Here is a 24,127-nt window from a genome sequence, read left to right as displayed (position 1 = left end):
AAAATGCGAGGAAATAATGTACAGAGAAGCTAATCTAAGTTTGTATTATTTCTGACTCCAGGATTTCTGAGAGCCTTTCCCATACAACCATAGATGTCTAAAAGCGTTATATGAGTATTTCCCAAATTTAAGAGCAGATCATTTTATTTGTAGAGCAACCCATAGAACTGGTGTTCTTGGACAAAACTAGTGAGGCTGATTACTTGCATTTAACAGAGGAAGAAAATGTTGATCAGAGACCAATGGTAATACCCAATGTCTAACTGACATTAGAACTGGGTCTTCCAATTTCTTGACCAGCATTCCTTCCAATAATAGATGATGGTAGAATTCTCAACTCTTTGGGAAGCCATTTGAGATTAGATATAAAAAGAGAGAATTTAAGAGAATTCATGGCTTAACAGGACAAGATATAATAAGTACGATTGATAAGTGTTATAATTCAGAAAGAAAGATGATTATCATGGTGAGGGCCTGAAGGTGATGGGAGGGGATGAAACACAGAGCAGAGGTGACAAATTTTGCATAGCGTTGTGAGGCACTGCCCTACTGAAGTGGGACGCCCCTGAGAGCATAACTTGGGAATAGGAATGTGTTCTCAAAACACACAAAATAAACCATTATTTACTCTACCTCTGAGTAAGGCTAACTCATTATCCATTTAATGAGAAACCATTGCATACTTGGTCCATGGAAAGTAAGTAGATTTGGACACTCCCTCCCTTTAAAATTAAGAGGAAAAAATGAGGAAAACAGACATATATACAGTCTGCTTTACACTGTAAAAAAACTTACAGTGGAATCCAAAACCCCCTACTCGTCACAGTTTCTCACGCTCACTGATTTAAGAGTCTTGATCAATACTGTATTGAAGTATCCAATCTGAATAGTGGGTTTTAACTATTCTTAAATCTGCTGGGTTGTAAGCTTGATTTTCCCAAAGCTGACCTATAAACATGTTTAGTTTTCTTGTTCCTTTCATAATCAGCTTGGACTCAGAATCTTTCAAATAACATTGCTGTTTCCTATACCAGCTGTTAGATTTCCTTCCCTGGGTATAATTCAGAAGGAATCAGAGGGTAAAGTCCAGGTGAAACTAATTTAGGTATTAGCTACAGGGAACTACTTGTAGATCAGTTTTACTCTGACAGATAAATTTGCCTTAGAGATCCAATTACATACAATATTAAGACTAGCATGAATCACTTATCATACTTGGAAACAGCTACTAATTAAAGCACAGAGATACTAGAAGATCCAGAGAACACACTGAAATAGAGTTAAGGATTCAAAGTGAAAAAAAAGAAAGATTATTATTTATTTCTAGAAGGTAAATTCCAGCAGTCATGCTTGTAGGAGACTATTTCTGGGTTCAACAAACTACAGTGAAATTCACTTTTACAATTTTTGTTATCTCTTTGCTTTTTTTATTCCAACCTCCCTATACAGTATGAAAATTTTAATTGTTTTGCCAAGAGCCCATGAAAGTGTTATTTTCCTAATACAAAGCGAGTGTAGTAATAGTATAGTAGCTAAAAGCATGGGTCCTAGAATCAGACTGGTTTAAAAACACAGCTCTACCACTAACCAGTTATATGATTTTGTATAAGTTACTTAAATGATCTAAGTCTTAGCTTCTGTTAAAAACCATAATGTGGAACTAAGAATAGGAACTGCCTCCTAGTGTTGTGGAGAGGATTAAATGAGTTAATATCTGTAAAACACTCAACAGAACGTTTGAAAGAGAGTGCACCCATGCACAAACACACCAAAGATACACACGCAGTTAGTTTTTGTTTCTTCTTTTTCACTTGGCTCCTTGAAAAGAAATGAGGACTTTTCACTGTATTACATAGGTTGCTTTTTGATGCATTAGGAATTACTCTTCACTATTTGCTTAGATATATCTGGAGATCATCAATTTCTATGGCATTTAAACTCACATGAGTAATATGGATAGCAATATTTCATTACTTAGAACAATAAAAAGATAAGAATCTAAAATACTGCCAACATATCTGCACTGATTATAACTACCTTGCTGTGTCTGGCATCCTTCACACCCCCAGTCATTAATGCCATTCAAATGAATCTCTGGGGCAAACATTCATTCATTTGTTCAACCAACAGGTATTGAATGCTTTCTAGGTGTCTGGCACTGGGCATATAGCCTGAGAAAACAAAAGGACACATGTACCCCAATGTTCATTGCAGCACTATTTACAATAGCCAGGACATGGAAACAACCTAAATGTCCAACAATAGATGAATGGATAAAGAAGATGTGGCACATATACACAATGGAGTATTACTCAGCCATAAAAAGGAACAAGATTGGGTCCTTTGTAGAGATGAGGATGGACCTAGAGTCTGTCATACAGAGTGAAGTAAGCCAGAAAGAGAAAAACAAATACCATATATTAACGTATATATGTGGAATCTAGAAAAATGGTACAGATGAACCTATTTGTAGGGCAGGAATAGAGATGCAGACATAGAGAACAGATGTGTGGACACAGGGCGGGGAAGGGGAGGGTGGGACAAATCAGGAGATGAGGTTTGACATAAATATACTACCAGGTGTAAAATAGATATCTAGTGGGAACCTGCTGTATAGCACAGGGAGCTCATCTCGGTGCTCTGTCATGACCTAGATGGGGGGCGGGGGGGAGGAGGGAGGTCCAAGAGGGAGGGGACATAGGTATTCTCTTCATTGTATGGCAGAAATTAACGCAATGTTGTAAAGCTACAAAAGCTTTACAATTGTAAAGCTACAATTTTACTACAATAAAAAAAAATGAGGTATGATACGCTCCTTGAGAATCTATATCTTCTGATCCATACACACAAACACTTATTTTTTTTACTTTCAAATTATACTAATGGTTTTATGACTCCTCAGTTGCAAACACTGTTTGTCCCTCTCTGTTTTCTCATAGAAATATAATTAATTGAACACATTTTCTCCCTTCAGCTTACTAGGAGCACTAAGGCTCTAGCAACACGATGCATCTTTGCAGAGCAGAGGTTTCATGGAAATGTAAATTTTGGGGAGACGGGACAACAAGGGTGTTGCTTCACAGAAAGGTACAAAACCCCAAGTAAATAATTTTTAATTTTTTTTAGGCCATATACATTTAATAAAATTACAGATATACTTTGACTTAAATCCAATATTTTACTATTTGTCTTCAGTTTTTCCATCTTATGTTCACTTATCTCTCCTTTCTTGTCTTCTTTGTGATTAATTAAGTATTCTTTTATTATTATTATTAAATGAGGCAGTCTTGATGTAGTCTGTGGTATCAATAGTTCTGGGGTCAGAGGAGAATGTGAGAGAAACAAAGATATTTTCTTCCTGGGGAACCTATCAAAAGACATTGTCAATATTTTTATATATCAAGAGAAATATATTTGAATTAAATTATTTAGGCATATAAATTTAGAAAGAACTATACAGATTGTGACATGTGTTAAGGCTCAATGTCCTCCTCATTGTTAAAAAAAACCATCAGAATGACTGAGCTTAAGAGAAACATCAAGTCTGAACTTCCATTTTAGCTCCCAAGTTAGAAATCCTTAGCTGTCTTGAGGTGAGTTACATAACTCAGGTGGTTAAATCTTCATTAAAAATGAGATCACAATTGGAAATTGGTATTTACATTGATTTTCATTAAGAGAAATGAACCTAACTTAAGAGTCAGGGCATTATAAAGCAGGGTTCTTAAACATTACAAGTGCTTTTGAGAGTCTGCTGAAAGAAGCACATATATACAAAATTTTGCACAGGAGCTTCTTGGAATCCCTTCGGAAACCACATCCAGAGAAACTAAAGAAACCCATGGATACTTAAGAAGGAAGCATGTTCTTACTGTTTGTGCGTGGTTGCAGTTAGGTAGCTTATACACAAATGGTAACTATGTGAGGTGACAGATGTGTTAATTAACTTGATGGGGTTAATTTCACAATGTATTCATATATTAAATTATCATATTGTACACCCTTAAAAAGTCATGTGTTACAACCTAAGTATATACAATTGTTATTTGTCAATCATATCTCAATAAAGCTGGGGAAAAAATAATACCTTAATACAAACCGAAACAAAAAAGCTTGGGTTGGCCTCCTAACTCTCCTACTGCAACCATCTTGCACTAATGTAGCTCCTGTCTAATTTTTGTTCTTCCCTCAAACATAAACATACACATTGAGTCCTGCACTTCCTATAGGAAAAGTCGAGCCCACTGCAGCTCAGCTGCTCAGCCAGGTCTCTCAATGATGTGGCCAAAGGGTTAGAGCTGGGGTTGAGGCCGTGAAAAGTGTAAAAGCTGAACTTGTACTCTGCTACACCACGTTCACTATGTATCTGAGCTTTTCAGAATCCAGGAAGGCTTAAATGGGGAGTGGCTCAGGAAGACCAGGAGGGAGGGAGAGATTGCTGCCCAAAGCCTAGCTACGTTCCCCTCTAACCGCTCTGTCAACCCAGTGTTTAATTTCTTCCAGCATAAATGTCTGACATTAAGGTTAGAATGGGGAGGAGAGAGCATGGTTGGTACAGAGTAGGTAGTAATAGAGAGTGGCTATTTATCTTAATTCCTCAAAAATTACATTGTAACGGGGGTGATTCATAGTCTTCATAAGAATTATTTTTAAGTTGCATAATATCCCATATAGTGGATGATTTATTATTTTGTTTTTATTTTTTTTATATTTGGGTGGTACTTTAATTTTCCTTGAAATTAATAATGCTAAAATAAAGCCATGATGCTCTTTAGGCAAATAAACTTTTCCACCCAAATTATGAAATTGTAATTTCTTACAAACTACAGTTTAGAGATAAACAAAAACATAAAGCTAGCATTCTTTCTACAAAGAGCCCATTCAAACCAATTCCCTAAAACAAAACAAAATGAAAAACAAACAGACAAAAATAACAGGATAATTTCTGCTCTTTATGTAATATATTATGAACATAACATGAAGACAAAAAGTCCATGCATCATCTATACTTTCAGCATATGGATGGGAGATCAGATCTGGAAAAACATGCCAATACGGAACATGAATTTTTTCTGAGGCCACCGGGTTACTTAAGCATTTTGCCAATACTTATGACATAAACACAGAAGAATGAAAGTGAAAAAGATGTTAGACTTCCAGGCCACTAAGTGTTTATTTGGAAACTGGAGAGAAATAGTTTGTAGAACAGAAAACTTCTGGGTGATCCTGCCAGAGGAGTTCACACTGTCGACAATGATCTTGCAGAAAAATGGAAGAACCAGGATTTTAAGGCAAACAACCTAGCATATTTAGGTTAATAGATGCTTTGTAGAATTTTTATTTACCAAATTTTGAAAACAATCTATATAAGGCCATATTTTCTCTATCACTGATCCATTAATTTTAATCAAATCATGACCTTATCAAAGTAGTTTTTCAGGGTGGCAGCCAACCACACTGCCTTTCATGAATGTTACCTGAGACGGTTGATAAGGGATTACTGTGTTTCTTTGAGTTAGGTTCCCAGAGGTGGGATTAGTGAGGTTATAAGCATTTTTATGACTCCTGACATATTGGAAGCAATACTACACTTGCAAAGCTTTTGATACATTTTGCTGGATTATTTTCCCAAAGGACTGTATTAATTTATAATGCTACCAGAAACGCATGAGGTGAGTAATTTCCTTTCACCTTCAAATGTTTAGACTTTGCAATTTTTTTCTGTACTTAAAAGTAGATGGAAACAGGCATTTAGAAACTATTAAGAAGTGCCCTTCTCAGCCTGAAGCAGCAAAGGAAATCTCAAAGTCCATCATGTTCCATTTTTAAATGGCTGGAACCCGAATATCAAAGACATGTCTAATTCATGCCACCTTGGCCTGTCCTGACCACCCAGGACATTTTAGGGTCTTTCCTGGCTCAACAGTTAATGTGTGCTTAGGTTGCTTTACTTGAGAAAATGACAGTTAAAAGGTGACTGTCATGTAGAAATTTTGGTTATGTATATAAAACAATTCATATTTTAATTAAAGACAAAGAAATATTTTATTACCTGCTTGTTCTTATTACAGGTATTTCTGTTCTTCTCCTTGAACAAAGGAGGAGACTGTATAGCATATGCCCATTACAAACCAATAATGGTGAACTCGACATCTCTGCAAATATCTAATAAGGCTGAGAAAAAGCTCCCTGCGAAAATTCCATTTTCTCTTCTTCCTTCCTGTCTTATGGAAAACTATACTTCCCAATCCCTTTGCAGGTAGGCAAGGCCATGTGACCAGTTCTGGCCAATGAGATTTGGGAAGGAAGGCGATATGTCATTTCTGAGCTATGGTAGTGGCAATTCTCTTTGTGATTCTCCAGATTCGTTCTTTTCATGCTCTAGCAAACCTCATGTGACGTTGCTGAGGCGCCGGCCAGTCTGGATCCTGGCTGACCACGTGGAGGACAGTGCCACTGCCTTCCCCCATCCTGCATTCTTACGACCTGCGACAGAATTCATGAGTGATAACCTCGGGTTTCAACCTTGGGTGTATTATGGGATCTGGTAGTCAGTCTGTTTTTGCATTTAGCATGACCGTCCCTGAATAATACCTCAGGTGTGGTCACAGACTCTACTGCCAAATCTGTTCCCCGAGCCCAACAGCCCGAATAGGTAGATCAGGGATTTCTGGAGTGCCTAACGAGGGAAGTGTTTACTGCCCTGAGACGCCCAGCTCTAAGGGGAACTATCCTTGCATTTCATAAGCACCAAATACAAATAGAGAGATTAAAATGTATGGAGAAGAAAAGAATCCTCAGAACAACAGTTTAGATTTATAATAACAAACTTCAGAAAACTCATAAAAGCCCATCTGTTCTGTGAAGCATTCCAACAAAAATGACCACTTGGCATTCACTCTTCTGTGCCACTGCTTGTATCATCTTTGTGTGTGTGGCTCTCATATCCCCAAGTGTGCCTCAAATCCAGGGCTCTGCAGGGCAGGGAAGTTTATTGTGTTTTCTGCATGGCAGTTCACCTAGGATAAATGAATAGAGGGGAAAAAGGCAAATAGAAGGAAAAAAACTATCTCTTTCTACAGATGTGTATACTGGAATTTCAATTCTACAAACCAATCAGAAGCAGAAGAGTGCATTTTCTCTGTCCTTCCAAACTGCCATTTCATAGGGCTTCCCATCCTTTATATCTACAAAGAAATGATCTCTGACAGCAGGCACAGGGAAATAGAGTAATAACCAGATTGCTGACCTCCTCTCCCTTCTATTCCAGAAACGTACAGCTCAACCAACTGCTGTGTCCTAGACACTATGGTTTAAAGTGGAGTTTGTTCTTTGGAGGAAGAAGATTGTTGACTGAGACTGAACACATTACCTAAGCAAAGACAAAGGAAATTCAGGGCCACCTACCACATCCCAGGCACTTGCTAAGGCACGTCACATAAATTAATTCTTTTAGCCCTCCCCACATCCCCAGATTTTTCTCATCTACAAGTGAAGAGGATAACAGTATCTGTGAGGATTAAATGAGATTAGGCATGTGAGAGTTCTTTGTAAATTGTACAGGAGTACCACAGAAATGAAAATTATTATTTTCAAAAAGTTGGCTGTTTCTCAAAGATGAGCAATTTTCTCTGGGATGCAGGAAAAGTATTGTTTGCCTTGCAGTGCTTAGTAAGTAACAACTAACAGGTGAAAGGGTATTCATTTTTAAATGATGTCGGAGAGAAGGTTTTTAGCAGCATCTTTGTGTGCTAAGAGAGAGGGAGGAAGGAAAAGAGTGAGAGAGAGAGAAAAAGACAGAAACAGGGAAGCATAAAGGGCAGGCAGACAGACAGAAAGACAGGTACCAAACAACACAGAGAGAAAGAGAGTGAGCAAACTAAACGTGTTAGAGGAAAAACTCTATGTATGTATGTGTAATATATATGTATGTGTGTATCTATCTATCTACATAGTAAGTCCCCTACATATGAACATTCAAGTTGGGAACTTTCAAAGATGCAAACTTGCATCTGGTTCCAGCAAGGAGCCGGAACCTGTGCCATCAGTGTCAGGCGTGAGTGACACGGCAGCTCGCCCTCCACCTCCTGTTGCTGATGATCCTTCAGCTCTACCACCTCCCACCTCCTCTCCCTCCTCCAGTGGGTAACTCTTCTTGCCTGTTTACTCGATGCCAGCCCCTGTATGCCAGCTGTTGTACTGTACTACTGTACTTTTCAAGGTACTGTACTATAAAATTAAAAGTGTTTTCTTCATATTTTGTGTTTGTTTCTTATGCATAATTTGGGTGAAAAGTATTATAAACCTATTACAGTACAGTACTATATAGCCAGTTGTATTATTTGTGTGCCTAGGCTAACTCTGTTGGACTTACAAACAAATTGGACTTACAAACGCGCTCTCGGAACGGAATTCGTTCGTATGTAGGGAACTTACTATATATATATGTTCTGCCTGTGTTAATTTGGGGGATACTGGGTATCACCTTCCATTAAACCTCAGAAATTCTGAGATGTCTTACTTAAGGAGTGACAAATAATATGCCTTTATGCATGTTGGGAGGAAGCAGTCTAGGTCCTCTGGCTGGGCTCAGATTCGTCTGATCTGTACTTTTATGTCCAAGTAGGTGTTCTCAATTTTTGCAGTGAAAGAGCATTTTAACATGCAGAAGGCCTCACAGCAGGCAACAGAATGGACGGCCAGATGTCAGAATCGTTAGTCTGCAGTCAGTACACAAGCAACCACCTCCGAGCACAGTCCAAGAGCTGCACTTCTCCCTCCCAGGCAACTTGGCAAATCTGTGCCAGTTCTGTGTCACTGAGAGCCATGCTCTGGTCTAGTCTAGCCATGTTACACATCAACAGAAACCCCTGCCCACAAAGAAACCTTGGAACATGCAGCTAGATTTTGGTTCCATTCCTAGGATCCAACTGCACTGATCTCCTAATTTTGAAACCTACAGAATCCTTCCAAGTAAGCACCCAAGGCTTCATCTGGACCCAGTTGTTGGCAAGGCCATAGAGGAAAACAATGAGAGGCTGAAACCCCACCTGCTGTGCGCCAGGCCGCTCCTCCCTGCTTTCCAGTGTCTTCTCATCTAATCTTCCCAGTTACGCTATGAGGTCAGGACAATTATCCTTACTGTTCAGCTGTGGAACCTAAGCTCAGAGAGGTTACTTTCCACTAGATTATGTGCCTAGTTAGGCACAGGATCCTAAAGTCAAACCAGACACTACCTTTTCGTACCCATATTTGTAGAAAAACAAACAGAGGAAGCTCTTCCTGTTCCTAGCTTGCTGCACATTCATGAGCCCCCTTAACACGGTACGCATGTGCTCAAATTCGCTGCTCTGCATTTCATGAACTCACCTCGAAAAAAGGGGGGGGAACTTTCAAAAATATGCTTATTGCAAAAAAAACCACACCACCAATAATATAACAACTGTTTATTTCTGAATTCAGATAAGGGTTTGAAATGTCTTCTTTTTTTTTCAAAGTCATTAAAAATGCCTCTGACAGAAGGATTCCCAAGGACCAGGTTGAAAATGAGAGGTGACTATCCTAGGGAGGTGGCACTAGAGATGCCGAAATGCACGAGGCCTCCAGACAGTGTTGAGACGAGCCTCGAGACAGAAAGCGCGTGTTCAGAGAAAGGTTACGGCATAAAGAGGGAACAAGAAGCTTCTTCTTTATGTGCCGACAGAGACACGAGGGGGGGGAGCAGAGGGTGTCGATGAGGCAGCTAATGCACCACAGAAGGGAAGTTTGTCTGACAAACCAGCAGAGCTCCCCAGGGCCACCTTCCCCTGCCTGCCTCCTCACCCAAGGCAGGAGATGCGGTGGTTGCTAAGGCAGCATTGTCCCAACCTTCTCAAAATTTTACTCTTTTACAATATTTAATAGATGTTTAACAGAAAGGGGGCACCTGGTGCAATACATTTAGAAGACCATGTCCACAGCATCCCCTCACCAGGGTGGTCCTAATGAGCATTAGCGTATTAATCACTATGAGAAGACCTAAGGTGGACACACTTATCAACGTATTGAATCCAATATCCTGCAAATAATCTTTTATCTGTAGATTTTTCAAAATGTAATCTTCCCTAGAAGAGAGTTTGTTCAATGGAAATGTTGTCTAATGGAAAGGTGGTGGAATGTTCCTTTCGTCCACTGCTGCAAGGCTCCTGGGACCAACTGGAACAGCTGCCCCTTTGTAAGCCAGCCCTCCACATGGAGCTTTTCCATAGCCATTAACGCCTACAGTCTGAGGGAAGTAACTTCCCTTGGGAGCCAGCAGAAGGCTCAGCAAAACTTTTTCAATGAGAGAAAGTTTATCTTAAAGTTTTCTGAATCAGTATTTAAGAAGGGTACTTATTTCACCTGAGTATTATTCTACACCTGTTCTACTCTTACAGAATCAAAGAGAAATGAAAGACTTAAATGCATTTCTATTTTAATAGAAAAATCTTCTGTTTGCCTTATCTTGTTGAAAAATGTATCTGCAGGAAAACAGCTGGGAGGCCACAGAAGATAGCACGGCTCCTGAAAATCGCTACCTATGAAAGGCACTTCTCTGAACCTGGTGAAGGTTAACAGATTTTTAAATCCTTTAACCTCGAAGCATAAATCATTCTAAGTAGATTGTTCTACCACCCCCAACATTTTAGGTGATCCTGTCCATCCCATTTATATTTTTTGAGATGCATTTCTTATCTCTCTTACAGTAACAACAGAACACCAGGAATTACTTCCACTGTTTAACTAAATTCAGAAAATAAGAGAATGGAAGGATCCAAAGGCCTTATAACCACAGTTACTATCTCATTCAAGCCACCCGGGAAGCATAATGTCCTTCGTGCTTATAGGGCAAGGAGTTTTACTCTCCCGCAAGAGTCTTTGAACTGTGGAATCCGGTTCAAATACAAATCTACATTTACAAGTAAAGAAATTATACCTCTGGTTTCCCATTGTCCACATCCTAAGCCTTAATTAAAATATCAACATCAAAAGTAGCAGTACCCTCATCCTCCGACTGGAAATTGGACTAGAACAACTAAAAAGCTGTAGGGTGAAAATATTTTTCATGATAGGGTATCATGCAAGCCAAATAATTTAAATTTCTTAAGAAGTAAAATGGTCTATTATAATTTGTCCTACATATTTCAACTTGGAAAAATTAAATTAGCCATTTCCTATCAAATGAAAAAGTAGTTCTAACAAGCAAGTCTTTTTCGTGGGTCACTTGGGATTCTATCCATTAGGCATGAACTAGATTAAGTTTCTGCATATAACTAGTAATTGCCTATAACATAATTTAATATCAGTTTTGAATAAAAACCCAAACATTGTCATGGTTTTGTTCTAGGTCTCTTAGGTATTTTTTTTTTTACCATATAAATAGTATAATTAGCATTTATTTTGCAAAAAAAACAGTTATATTCTTACTATGAACTGAGTCTCCCTCACTAATTTTTTTCTTTTTCTTTTTTTTTTGAAAAGGACCATCTTTGCGTTTCCTATAGAGGCTAAAACGATGCCTTGCATACTGTAGCAGGTAATCAATGCTTTAGTAAAACAGTTATTGATACAGCTGGTCAGACAGATATGAAATTAAGCAAAGTAGGGGTGGGACAAATCCTACAAACTGGTTCCCCACAAGACTCCAAATGAAAGGTCCTGATTCAACCTGACAACCATACCTCCTTACCATTATACAACAGACCTACCCCAAATTACCAAAGGGTCATAATGGCCTATTAGTTTTTCTGCCATCATAAGGTAAAGTCAGAGAGTAGAAATATCAGCAGAAACAAAATTCCTCTGAGGTAGCCAAGAACTGTAGGATAAAAAATGACTTTATCTTAGGACAGGTTTTGTCACCCACACGACGAATATGACCTTACACAAATCATCTTCTCCATCTGTGTTCTATATGACTCAACTTCAAAATCTAGACAGTACTGCCAAACTCCGTATCAGTCTCACAACAATGTGATAGAGAGCTGTGCCCTGGTAGTCAACTGGAATTAGGCACTCTAGTAATCAAATGATGTAAGTGTCCCTAACAATAGATTCCTAAAAGTCTCATTTCTAAAATTAAATCACTCTGGTTTATTCATAGAATCCCTAGAATCACAGACTATTGAATATGAAGCATTTGTATCGATAACTAGTTTTACTCATTCCACTAAAATAGGAAGAAAACAAAGTCTCCCAAATGAAGCAACTTACCTGAGGTCTTAGAGGTAATTCAAGGTACAGCTAAGGAACCAGGGCTCCATCCAAACACGTTTATAACTCTGGGGTATTTCCACCACACAACAAAACTTTCCTACAAAGTCTGCACTGTTGTGCATGAGAGAATTATTATAATATTGAGAAGGAAATATTGATAGAAATGTAACATGCCATATACCAGTTTAGGCCTCTATCTAATCCATCAAACCATTTACAGGTTTTTGGGTTTGGGGTTCTGTTCCCCCCAAAAGCTACACACATCCAGAAGATATACACACCCACATTCAGACATTACTTTTTGGGACTTACATGAGTGAGTGGCTGACTGACTAATCAAGAAGAATTTCCTCAGTCGGAAATAGGTATCTTTGAAGAAAACTGACAAACCTATCCCCTATCTCATGTTAAACTAAAGGACTAGTTATTCAGTGATCAGTAAGATCACATAGTCTGCCCAACCAAGAATCCATTGTTTACACAGTGGTAAGAATACTTCAATTATGGCTCAGAGGGGAAGCAATCATTCAGGAATCCAAGGACATTTACTCAAAGATTTCTTGGGAATGGTTTAAGAGATATAGAATCAAATTCAAAATGTAAACTGAGATCTCCTTCCCTAAATTTATGTTTAAATGAATAAATTTCACATTTCTCCTTCTTCTCTAGTACCATAATATTGTTGCTTGCTTTATAATTTCTACTCCATGCTGTTTCATAGGAAGCTACATTGTAGTGGAGAGCAAGCTAATTCTGTATGTATTTGTAGAAAAGTATATTACTGTTTTTTTTAAAAAAAGCAACACAATAACAAAATACTGGGAAATCAAATGTCAATCACAAGCCCAGTTTGGGCTGACTTAGCTCTATCTTCCCATCTCCAGATATCCCAAGAAGGTTACAACTTTCTGTTGATCCAGTTATCTTAGAGTCACTGGGCCTGGTCCCTTAAAGGTCGTGTACACAGAAGGGACTAAGGCAGTGTTCGCACAGTTCAGGTTGAACAACTCTTCCACCTCCAAACTACAAAGCAAATATTACTCAAGGCCACTTCCACTTCCTCCCCTTTTATGTTATTTTTCCTTTCTACTCCAAACAGAAAGTTGATTTTCCCTTCTCTAAGCCTCTGTTAAGTAGATATTTTGTTTCCTCATTTTTATTTACCATATACTGCCTTGTAATGTTTTTTGTGATTTTTTTTTCCCTAACATTTCATTCTCTGCTTCTCCCTTAAAGCCTTTCCTGATCTCCCCATTAAGGAGGCTGGCTCACTCCTAAGGGTCTCTCTTGTAAATGGTATAAACATATCACAGCGTACACAATACTTTTGTCTGTGTATTGATCTGCTTCTCAGTAATCCCTTAAGTTAAAGATAACACCTTAGCACTTTTGGATCTTTACATATTATAATACTTCCCAGCACAAAATGAATATTTGTTTGATTAGTTAATTAATACGATAAATTCCTGCATCACTAGCCCTCACTAATTATAGGATATTTTCCATTTTGTTGTTTTATGACTATTATCCCAATTGTAACTGTCCCTTTCTCTATCTGACATCATCCTGTATAGTCAGTGAGAATGGGTAGTCTCAGTTCACTCTCTTGGCACTTGGGGGTCAGCACTGTTGTGGCTGCAGATGAATTCAGGGATGCCAGTCCCTTGGCAGTGATGAATGGTAAGCTAACATAGGGAGTGGTCACTTCAATAATCTAGGAGAGGATATGGAAAGCTTGTATTTTCTCTCCCCTCACACAAAAAACAAAGCTTATACCCCTGGGCTGGCCACAAATCCAAAACAAAATGGCACAGTGGCCACTCCAGCTGTCTTGGTTGACGGGACATTTCATCAGCCCAATGGTCAGATATCTGAGGAGTAAGCAAGAGATGTAAAGCATCCTTTTTCACTGGGGACCCTGGCTTATTCAAGAGGGATTTGTTGGATAATCAATTCCCCAAACAGCTTGTTTTGTTTTGTTTTGCTTCCTTTGTATGTAGGCAGATTGTCTTAAGCTGCCAAAGTAGGAAATAAATAGCATTAAAAATGTGTTCCTGTGAAGAAGCAAATTATCTCTTTTACCCTAATATTCATCAGAGATTTCCTGAAATTTTGAAACAACACAATAATCACAAGTGGTATTCTTGTGATTCTTCCCTTGGACTGCATCTCATTTCAGGTTCTTTCTTTCTGCACTTTAAAGTTGCTAATGTCTGTAGCAGTATGCAATATCACGCCAGCTCTAATTCAGGTGAAGCTAAAATTAGAGGTAAACTTGCTGGTTAAGTGGTCTCATATCACATATCACACCAAAGCTCGAAGTAGACACTTAGGGCTAAATTTTTTAAAGGGCTCTCCAAATTTGCATTGACAAAACCCTCATTGGTATGCATGAGCAGCTGTCTGGTTACCCACCCCACCCAACTGCAAGCTGGTGACTTCCTTATCAAAAGCTGTACAAATCCTGAGCTAAGACTATAATTGCAAATTGATAAAGCATTGAAACCTTGAGGACAAAACTGCAACCAGTATGCTCGTATTCCTTGTGCTAGAATGAGCTAGTCTATATAGACTATCAACAATACACTCAATATTTGAACTTTTCTATAATGTCTTCCTTTACTCTAACTCAGCAGTGATATGCATGTTCTCATTCAATCAAGTATCACTGGACCATGACCAAAGTATCTCCTGTGATACAGAACCCAGCAGCTGGGGAATAAGGCACATACAACCTAAATCTGCAGAAGCTGGTCTGCAAACCAATCAATCTAACAAAATAGATATAATTCTTTCCTCCCATTCACTCACTCCCCATATGAAGATTGTCATGGACTGACTGTTTGCATCCTCCCAAAATTCGTATGTTGAAGACATAACTTTCAAAGTGAGGGTATTTGGAGATGGGCCCTTTGGAAAGCCATTAGGGCTAGATGAGGTCATGGGGGTGGGGCCCCCATGATGGGATTAGGCCCTTACAGCAGGACACACCACAGAGCTTGCTTGCTCTGGCTCTGCCTGCCATGTGAGGACACAGTGAGAAGACGACATCCTACAAGCCAGGAAGGGAGCTCTACCAGAAATCGAATTGGCTGGCACCTTGATCTTAGACTCTCCAGCTTCCAGAACTGTGAGAAAATAAATTTCTGTGGTCTAAGTTACCTAGTCCATGGAATTTTGTTACGGCAGCCCTAGTTGACTGAGACAAAGAAACAGTTATAGAAATAACTATATATATAAATACATAAATAAATATTACTATAATAGTTGCTACGACATTGGTATCATTGTATGGTTCCAATGTAAATTTAGTTCAGCTCCACAACATGAAGTACAGTTGTAGTTTAAGTCTTCAGCTGGTAACAGTTTCTCTCTCTGTTTAGTCCATTTGGAAAAGGTATTCCCTTTGGGGGACTGTTTAATAAGTCAAAGACATAACAGAAACAGTGTTGACCTCATTAACATAAGCTCCCTTCTCCTGTTTATAACTTGGTCATAAACCTTCGTAACTGCTCAGTAAGAAAACCGTCTGGATGATAATAGTACTCAGAGGTGGTGGTGTTCTCAGATCAGTGAAGCCAGGACACATGTCCCTACGCCAAAGAGCTTTAAAAGTGCTACTCTCAGTGAAAACAAAATTACTTTAAAAATTATTAACACATCAAGACCACCATATAGAAAAACTGTGAATATACAGAATATAGAAGAAAGATTTTTCTTTACACATCTGAGCTAAAGCAGGTTTACTCACACATTCCCTTGATTCTAAAATGCAATCACTTGCAAGGCTCATTTTAGATTCAAATTAGCTTTTGGAAATATACATACACACACACAGACACAGATGTACACACTGTACACACTGATAGTGACACTTGTCCTAATAATCAATGTTATATGAAAAATGTGTCAGAAAATTGAGTAAATGGGTTACATTTATTTTGCAGTTCTATTTGTCTCTGTGTGTATATGTGTGTGTTTGCGTGTGTTGGAGAGTCATGAAGAGGAGGAAAACCTTTAATCTGTGAATTTGCTCTTGTGATCTCTGAAGTGCTGGTAAGCTGCACATACACAGCTCATCAGGGAATATGATGAAACCAAAAAAATGAAGGGAAAATATGAATCGAAAGGAGTAGTCTAGATGTGGCTGTTTCTTCTTTAATTGACAATGCCTCATTAGCAAAAAATGGTAAATTTAGTTTAATTTCAAAAACATATTGAATGCACTGTCCAAAGCATCATCTATCTTTTTGTATTGGTTAAATGCCTGCATTCAATATTCTCTGGAACCTGAACAATGTCGTAAAGTAAAAGCTGACTTCTAAAATTCAGTGAGTACACATGTCCAAGTTAGAGTCCAGAATTATGTGAAATCATAAAGTGTGAAAAATACTGCAAACAATTACAGTACTTTGGAAGTAAATGAGGATCACCTTCACATAATAGTCAATGTCAACATCACCAAGGGTGAGCCAACCAGACTCATGGCCCCTATGCCTCACCCCTGAAACAGTCTTTCTAATTGGAGAAACTGTCGCTCTAATCCAAATTGTAGATCTAATTTCCAGCTAACAGGAACAGCAGCTATGAGAGGAACAAGTTAAATAAGGAAGCAGTCTGAGAAATCTAGATGGTGGAACTTTCTATAGGATAACCAGCTGGGTCTACTCAACAGGGCCATGGCATGGGGGAAAGGGGAGGAGGGAGGGCACATCAGTTCCTGATGAAAAGCTATTAAGAAAAAACAGCCAAAGGTAATGTGTGGATCTTAACTGGATCCCACTTTGAACACACCAACACTAAAATGCATTTAAAGGCTAATGAGGGAAATTTAAATATAGATGGGATATTAGTTAATATTAAGGGCTTATGGATGATAATATCAGGTTAAGTAGGTGGTTAAATAGAAAAACTTTACTTGGGGAGTATGCCTTCTGAAGTATTTAGGGATGAAATATCATAGTCTATGATTTATTTTAGATATTTCAGCAAAAAATGTATAAAGCAAATATGGTGAAAGGTACACAATGATTAAATTTACCTGATAAACGCATGGGTGTTCGTTATACAATTCTCTTTACTTTCCTATAGACTTAAAAGTTTCCTGATGAAAAGTTAAGGCAAATGAATCTCAGTTAATGACTAAGTTGTATTACAGAAGTGACATTAGTTCAGTGTCTCTAAAATACTGAATAAAAGTATGTACATAGGGGGCTTCCCTGGTGGCGCAGTGGTTGAGAGTCCACCTGCTGATGCAGGAGACACGGGTTCGTGCCCCGGTCCGGGAAGATCCCACATGCCGCGGAGCAGCTGGGCCCGTGAGCCATGGCTGCTGAGCCTGCGCATCTGGAGCCTGTGCTCCACAACAGGAGAGGCCACAGCAGTGAGAGGCCCGCGTACCACAAAAAATAAAATAAAATTTTAAAAAGTATGTACATAAATGCACCTGAAGATCTGTTATTAGGGAATTGATTTGCTAAGTAATTATTATAAAATGCAAATCCCAGTTTACTTCATAGTTGACTTACCTGGTGAATCAGGTAAATCTTATCAGACGGGTTCACTAGTAAATTAGGAAGAACGTAACTTCCCCAAAACATTGTGAGGATGAAATGAAGTAATGTTTTATAAACTATATGTTGTGATGTAAATGCTACTTACAGTCACGACTCTAGTTCTGAATTGGCTCTTGCCTTATAATTTTCTAATTGCAATGAAAGTGTTCCTTCTTCACTTAGAAATAGAAACGTACCCCTAGATTCACAACTGTAAACTTTCATGACGTCAATTACATTTCCTATTTTTCCGTCCTCCGGCAAGGAAAGAAATAATAGTACTTATTTCCAAGAAAAGCTAACATATGCATGCACACATTTAGAGTAATTTATGGTTATTGAAGATAGTTCTCTCAGTATATATTTTAATTTCTCCCCAATTCACCTTACATCCTTCCTGAATACTGTTAAGATCAAAGACCAGCATTATCAAATCAAAAGAGATAGCTATTTCTGCAGTTTACTGGGGCATCTGACAAAAGGAGATGCTAGAATCCTGTTATGAAACCCTATACTTTGCAGGTTTTGAGTACATCAAGCAGATGTTTAACTTCTAAAATTTCTAAATCTCCTCACCAATATCTGCTTTAGTTATTTGAACCACATCTCCTTTTGTTACATCACCACTGAGATGAACCATTTTATACAACTGCTCTTGTAAGAACTGACATTACAAGTGACCAAGTTTATCAGAAATTAACTATTCTTGTAAACATATGTACAGGACCCTTCAGTTTTATATCTATTACTTAAAAAAAAAAGTAAATTACTAAAACACATTTCAATGGAAAATGAAATGTTTAAAGTTACACTGAATATCTGTAGTGAGGTAGATGGACCTAGAGTCTGTCATACAGAGTGAAGTAAGTCAGAAAGAGAAAAACAAATACTGTAAGCTAACACATGTATATGGAATCTGAAAAAAAAAAAAAAAAAAAAGGTTATGAAGAACCTAAGGGCAGGACAGGAATAAAGACTCAGACATAGAGAATGGACTTGAGGACATGGGGAGGGGGAGGGGGAAGGGTTAAGCTAGGACGAAGTGAGAGAGTGGCATGGACATATATACACTACCAAATGTAAAACAGATAGCTAGTGGGAAGCAGCCACATAGTACAGGGAAATCAGCTCGGTGCTTTGTGACCACCTAGAGGGGTGGGATATGGAGGGTGGGAGGGAGACGCAAGAGGGAGGAGATATGGGGATATATGTATATGTATAGCTGATTCACTCTGTTATAAAGCAGAAACTAACATACCATTGTAATGCAAATATACTCCAATAGAGATGTTAAAAAAATAAACTGTAAGCAAAGATAATAAATTAATAAATAAATAAAGTTACACTGAACCCCCAATGCTATTAGGAACTTAGAATTCTTAAATTGAAGGTGCTGGTCTACAGTTACAATTTCCTGCCAGACATCTACAATTGCAAGGGGCAGGAAGATCTTACAACAAAGGATGCCAGATGCTCAGTTCCAATCTAGAATCCTGGGAGATAATGTCACTGAGCTTCAAACAGTACATGAAAACTGAGGTAGGGCACCTACCTGGTTAGCAGTGGTCCAGCAGCCAGGGGTAGGGATGGTGCACTGGGTGGGTGCAACAAAACAATGTGCTCCATCAACTGGGACCCATTGGAGACGGCTAATAACCACAGCCACAGAGAGAGGAGTCATCTCAGCAGAGGCCAATAAGGACACAAGGAGCAGGGAGAGTCTACAAAGCAGATACGTCCTCCTTGTTGCCTTGGAGCTTCTCACTCCCTGTCTACACACTGTCCTGGAAGAAGAGTGGAGAATATGTTAGAGAGGAAAATGCCCTGATTGGGATTTTAAGCTGACTTAGCAATTGGAGTTCGGTTTTGTAGAAATACAACGATTTTTCTGTACATTTCAGTGTTGCCTATAAGTTTCAATTCCACCACCAACCATTTAGAACATAGCATCTAGTACTCTGGCTCAGACTCACAGAGGCAGGCTTTCTCAGCTCCTCAAGATGGAGAACTCAAAATTGCTAATAAAGAGTTGAATTCTTTCACCTTTTCTTCAGCTTGATTTTCACTGGGTAAACTCTCCCTTGATCCAGCTTCCCTGGCTCTGGGGATTATGTAAAATTGTCAGTGCCTGCCATTTTAATGCGTTTCAGCACAGCAGGCTCATGAAATGTGGCAGCTGGAAGCAGGTGTGAGATGGGAGCTGGGTATGCCAGCCTCTAAGAGAAACCAAGGTTTTCCCAGGGAGGGATTTAAAGGCAAATGTACATTACCAACTCCAGACTAGAACAAAATTTTGACCCTAGTACTCAAAGAAAGAGAATAGGGTCAAGGACAATCACAAACACAAACGTTCTAAAAGAACCGCACCCCCTGCTGTTTGCAACAATGGGGTGAAGAAAAGGAACTTGACGGTAGGGATAAGCTCAGAGATAAACAATACAGGTAGTAGGATTCAATCACACACAGAAACCAAGAAGGTGACCACACAGCACTTAACCTGGATTGAGAGGAAAGGGGGGAAGGGTATTCTTCATGTTTTTAAACTTTATAAACCTTTTCGGGGGGGCTGGGGGGCAGACAAAATTTTAGTTCACTGATCTCAAAGATTTTGCTTTGAGTTTCTGCATATGACAATACATGTTCCTAGACTTTTCCTTAACTACTTACATGAGTGTATGTTTGTGTGTAAGTCTGTGTGTGTGTAGGGCTGCTTAGGGGTGTGTATGTGTGTGCCTGTGGTTTAAGCAGTAGATATAGTAGCCTACATATCTCCAGTGGTTAAAAGAGAGTGTAAAAATCATTGCTAATCCAGACAATATTCTCTACAAAGCACCCAGAGCAGGTTACCAGAAGGAGGGTGTGAGACCAACAAGCAGAGTCAGATAATGAGATTTTACTAACATCTGGTGTTGACCGTCTACACAAATTGATGTTTAGAGAAGTGACATTAAGAATATTTTTTTCCAAGTGTAAATGCGGTTGGCAGAGTAAATCATCATGGTATCACGGTAAACTCACCACAGTTTCTGATCTGACATTGTAGTTGAACCAGGTGACATCCTGAACCAGGTCCCCACATCATGCACCCTTGTTTTGGTTAAGATCTTTTTGTCTCACATCAGCTTGTATTTCCTTGACTAATGGGTTCTGAGCTCTTCTGCTCCTGACCTCTTGCTTTTCTCTCATGGCTGGACTCAAAGTCCTGAAATATTCCTGAGGACTTCACTCCTAGGCATGGCATGTAGTGGACCCTATAATCACACCATTTCTGACCACACTGGGTCAGAAGCCCACTCCAGTCCAGCCAGCAAAATTTAGCAAGAATGTCTGAGCTCTTGCAAAATGGAATGAGACACAAGATTTCTACCAATCCTAACCACCAAACTGACTTCTCAGTTTGTGTCTGTGATCAACAAAGCTTTAGCGTCTAGACTCTCAAATTAACATCCTTCAGCAGTATCTCCACTATCAAGAAATTTGAGTTTTATAATAATTGCCCACACAGTTGGCAACGTTTATTCATTCTTTCATTCATTCATTCACTCATTCATTCATTCTTTACTAAAAAATAAAATAAAACAAATAACCACAACAATTATATTGAATACCTCTTATGGGCTGGGAACAGTGAAAGGCCCAGGGACATAAGCCTAATTCAGAAGCAAAACTGACATCTGTCTGTACAATAGGATTTGGAAGTATCATCTGTCCCAAACACACCTTTTTTAAAATTCTGCCACTGTGCCTAATCCAGGCATTTAGATCCAAGAGAAAACAGATTGTCTACAAGGAAATACGAGTTAGATTTCTCATCAGCAAAAACAGAGATAGAAGGTAACACAATAAGTGAAACTGTGAAAATAAAATATATACTAAATTATCATTCACTTGTGAAGCATACAAAGACTCAGAGAATTTATCATCCACAGTCAAACCTGTCTGAAAGAATTATTAAAGGATATACTACCTCATCAAGAAGAAACATAATGAATGAAAAGGATCAACAGGTAAAAACTTCTAGTTATAAAATAAATCAATCATGGGGATGTAATGCAGGGCATGGTAACTATAGTTGATAATACTGTATTACATATCTGAAAGTTGCTCGTTTCCCCACGAGAAAAAAATGTGTAACTATGAATGGTGATGGATGTTACATCTGTCACTTTTTATTAGACATTAAAACTGAAAAATTCAAACATATATATTTATTTTAAATGAATGATGATAAACCCATTATTTTTTAAAGAAAATGATATATTTTTATAAAAGATAATTATATTTCCCAAAGAAAAGAATTGTGAGAAGAGCAGCAATGTTTTACATTTTTGCAAATATCTTTAATGTTCGGCTTAATAGAAGCAGCTGAATTTTCATATAAGGGTCTATATTCTACATGTTGAGAGGTTACTCTTGCTGAAGTGTATGAAAAATATCTGACTTCATACAGATAAATACTTAAGAAAAGGAGAAGTATCTTCATAGCTCTTTTCAGATGATTATGGATATTATTTCTTTATTGAAACTACACCAAAACTCAGTAAGTGGAAGTTTTTTAAAATTTAGTTACAATGTGTAAACTTCAATTGTCTAAGTAAATATTTTTACTCTATTACATTAAAATTGATTGGTCTATCTTGTACATTGAATGGTTCTCTTACCACACATAATTCTGTGACATTATACATTGATACTTTTTAGAAAATATTCATTTACTGAGTTATACTGATCTTCCAAATGTTCACACATTTCACTACACAATATCAAAAAGTCACCCTTGTATCACCATTGAGCTCATCAGAAAAATCTTTAAGAATGGGAAGTTTTCAAGCTTGGGGTAGACACAAGTTTTCAAAAATGTAAATTTTCACCTGAAATTTCCAATTTTATCCCTGGCAAAAAATATGGTAGTTTGTTTCCTTGAATTGATGTTTTTAAGGAAAGGTCTGTCGAATACACAAATCTGAACAACCATAGACGTGTATGGTTGTGTATCAGTGGCTCTTTCAAGGAAAAATGGTATTCTATGCAAAAAGCCAACAGTTCAGCTCACAATTCAACCTCATGAGAGCCTTCGTACTTCAATATAAAGCAAAAATGTTTTATGTATACTTCCCATTTTGTCACACAAAATATTAAAAAGATGTTTACTCAAGGGTCAAGGTTTAATAAAATTAATAAATTGTATTGCTTCATTAAAGACAATTTTAAAAGAAACTGGCTTTTTGTTTTTAACCGGAAAGACTAGGGTAACCGCTCTTCAGTTTGGTGTCACTGCCTTGATTATTAAATGCTAGAAGTTTTACCCACCATTGCTTTTGCAACATCACTGCAAACGTCAATACCATGTAAGAGGCAAATAACATTCTGGTTATTATGAAAACAGTTTTGGTCTTGCAGACTCTCTGAACATGTCCCAGGGACCACCAGGTTTCTACGGACCACTCTTTCAGAACCACTCTCCTTAAAAACAAAAAGTTTACTGACAAACAGTAGGATTTTATAAAAATTTGCTGAATGAATAGAGAAGCTATAAATGTGGGATGCTTTAAGTGCTTTAAGAACGACCCATAAAATTTTGCCAGAATAAGTGATATTTTCTCACCTGTGAATATGTCTTAGGACTTGTGCCGAAGAAACTCAAATTGGGCCAGTGAAGTGATAGTGAGAGAAAGGAGATGTGAGGAGCCAAGGGGTCTTACGACAAAACTGGAAGATTGGGAAAGAAAGGAAGGAAGGAAAGAAGGAGGGAGGGAGGGAGGAAGGAAGGAAAGAAGGAGGGAGGGAGGGAGGGAGGGAGGGAGGGAGGGAGGAAAGGAGGGAGGGAGGAAAAGAGGGAGGGAGGGAGGGAGGGACAGAGGGAGGGAGGCTGGGAGGGAGGAAAGGAGGGAAGGAGGGGGAAAGGAGGGAAGGAGGGAGGGAGGGATAGAGGGAGGGAGGGATGGAGGGAGGAGGAAAGGAGGGAGGGAGGGAGGGACGGAGGGAGGGAAGAAAGGAGGGAAGGAGGGGGAAAGGAGGGAAGGAGGGGGAAAGGAGGGAAGGAGGGAGGGATGGAGGGAGGGAGAGAGGGAGGGAGGGAGGGATGGAGGGAGGGAGGAAAGGAGGGAGGGAGGAAAGGAGGGAGGGACAGAGGGAGAGGGAGGAAAGGAGGGAGGGAGGAAAGGAGGGAAGGAGGGGGAAAGGAGGGAAGGAGGGGGAAAGGAGGGAAGGAGGGGGAAAGGAGAGAAGGAGGGAGGGACGGAGGGAGGAAGAGAGGGAGGGAGGGAGGAAAGGAGGGAGGGAGGGGGAAAGAAGATCAAATAATCCAGGTGAACCTTTGAAATCAGAGGAGTTGAAGA

At 38.8% G+C, this 24,127-nt stretch overlaps 1 long non-coding RNA gene across 1 annotated transcript in view; it reads right to left on the bottom strand.

Moving 5' to 3' along the window:
- Positions 1-3,130: 3,130 nt before the first annotated feature.
- The window catches only part of LOC141279636 (uncharacterized), a 148,593-nt gene continuing 127,596 nt past the window's right edge, over positions 3,131-24,127 (bottom strand). Inside the window, exons 3-4 of the long non-coding RNA XR_012334218.1 lie at positions 19,342-19,573; positions 3,131-3,367 (exon numbers count right to left, since the gene is read on the bottom strand). This is a non-coding gene — a long non-coding RNA (uncharacterized lncRNA). The remainder of the gene's footprint in view (positions 3,368-19,341; positions 19,574-24,127) is intronic.

Source organism: Tursiops truncatus, chromosome 10 (assembly GCF_011762595.2).
Source record: "Tursiops truncatus isolate mTurTru1 chromosome 10, mTurTru1.mat.Y, whole genome shotgun sequence".
NCBI classification, from domain to species: domain Eukaryota; kingdom Metazoa; phylum Chordata; class Mammalia; order Artiodactyla; family Delphinidae; genus Tursiops; species Tursiops truncatus.
This window is presented reverse-complemented; position numbering and strand designations above follow the sequence as displayed.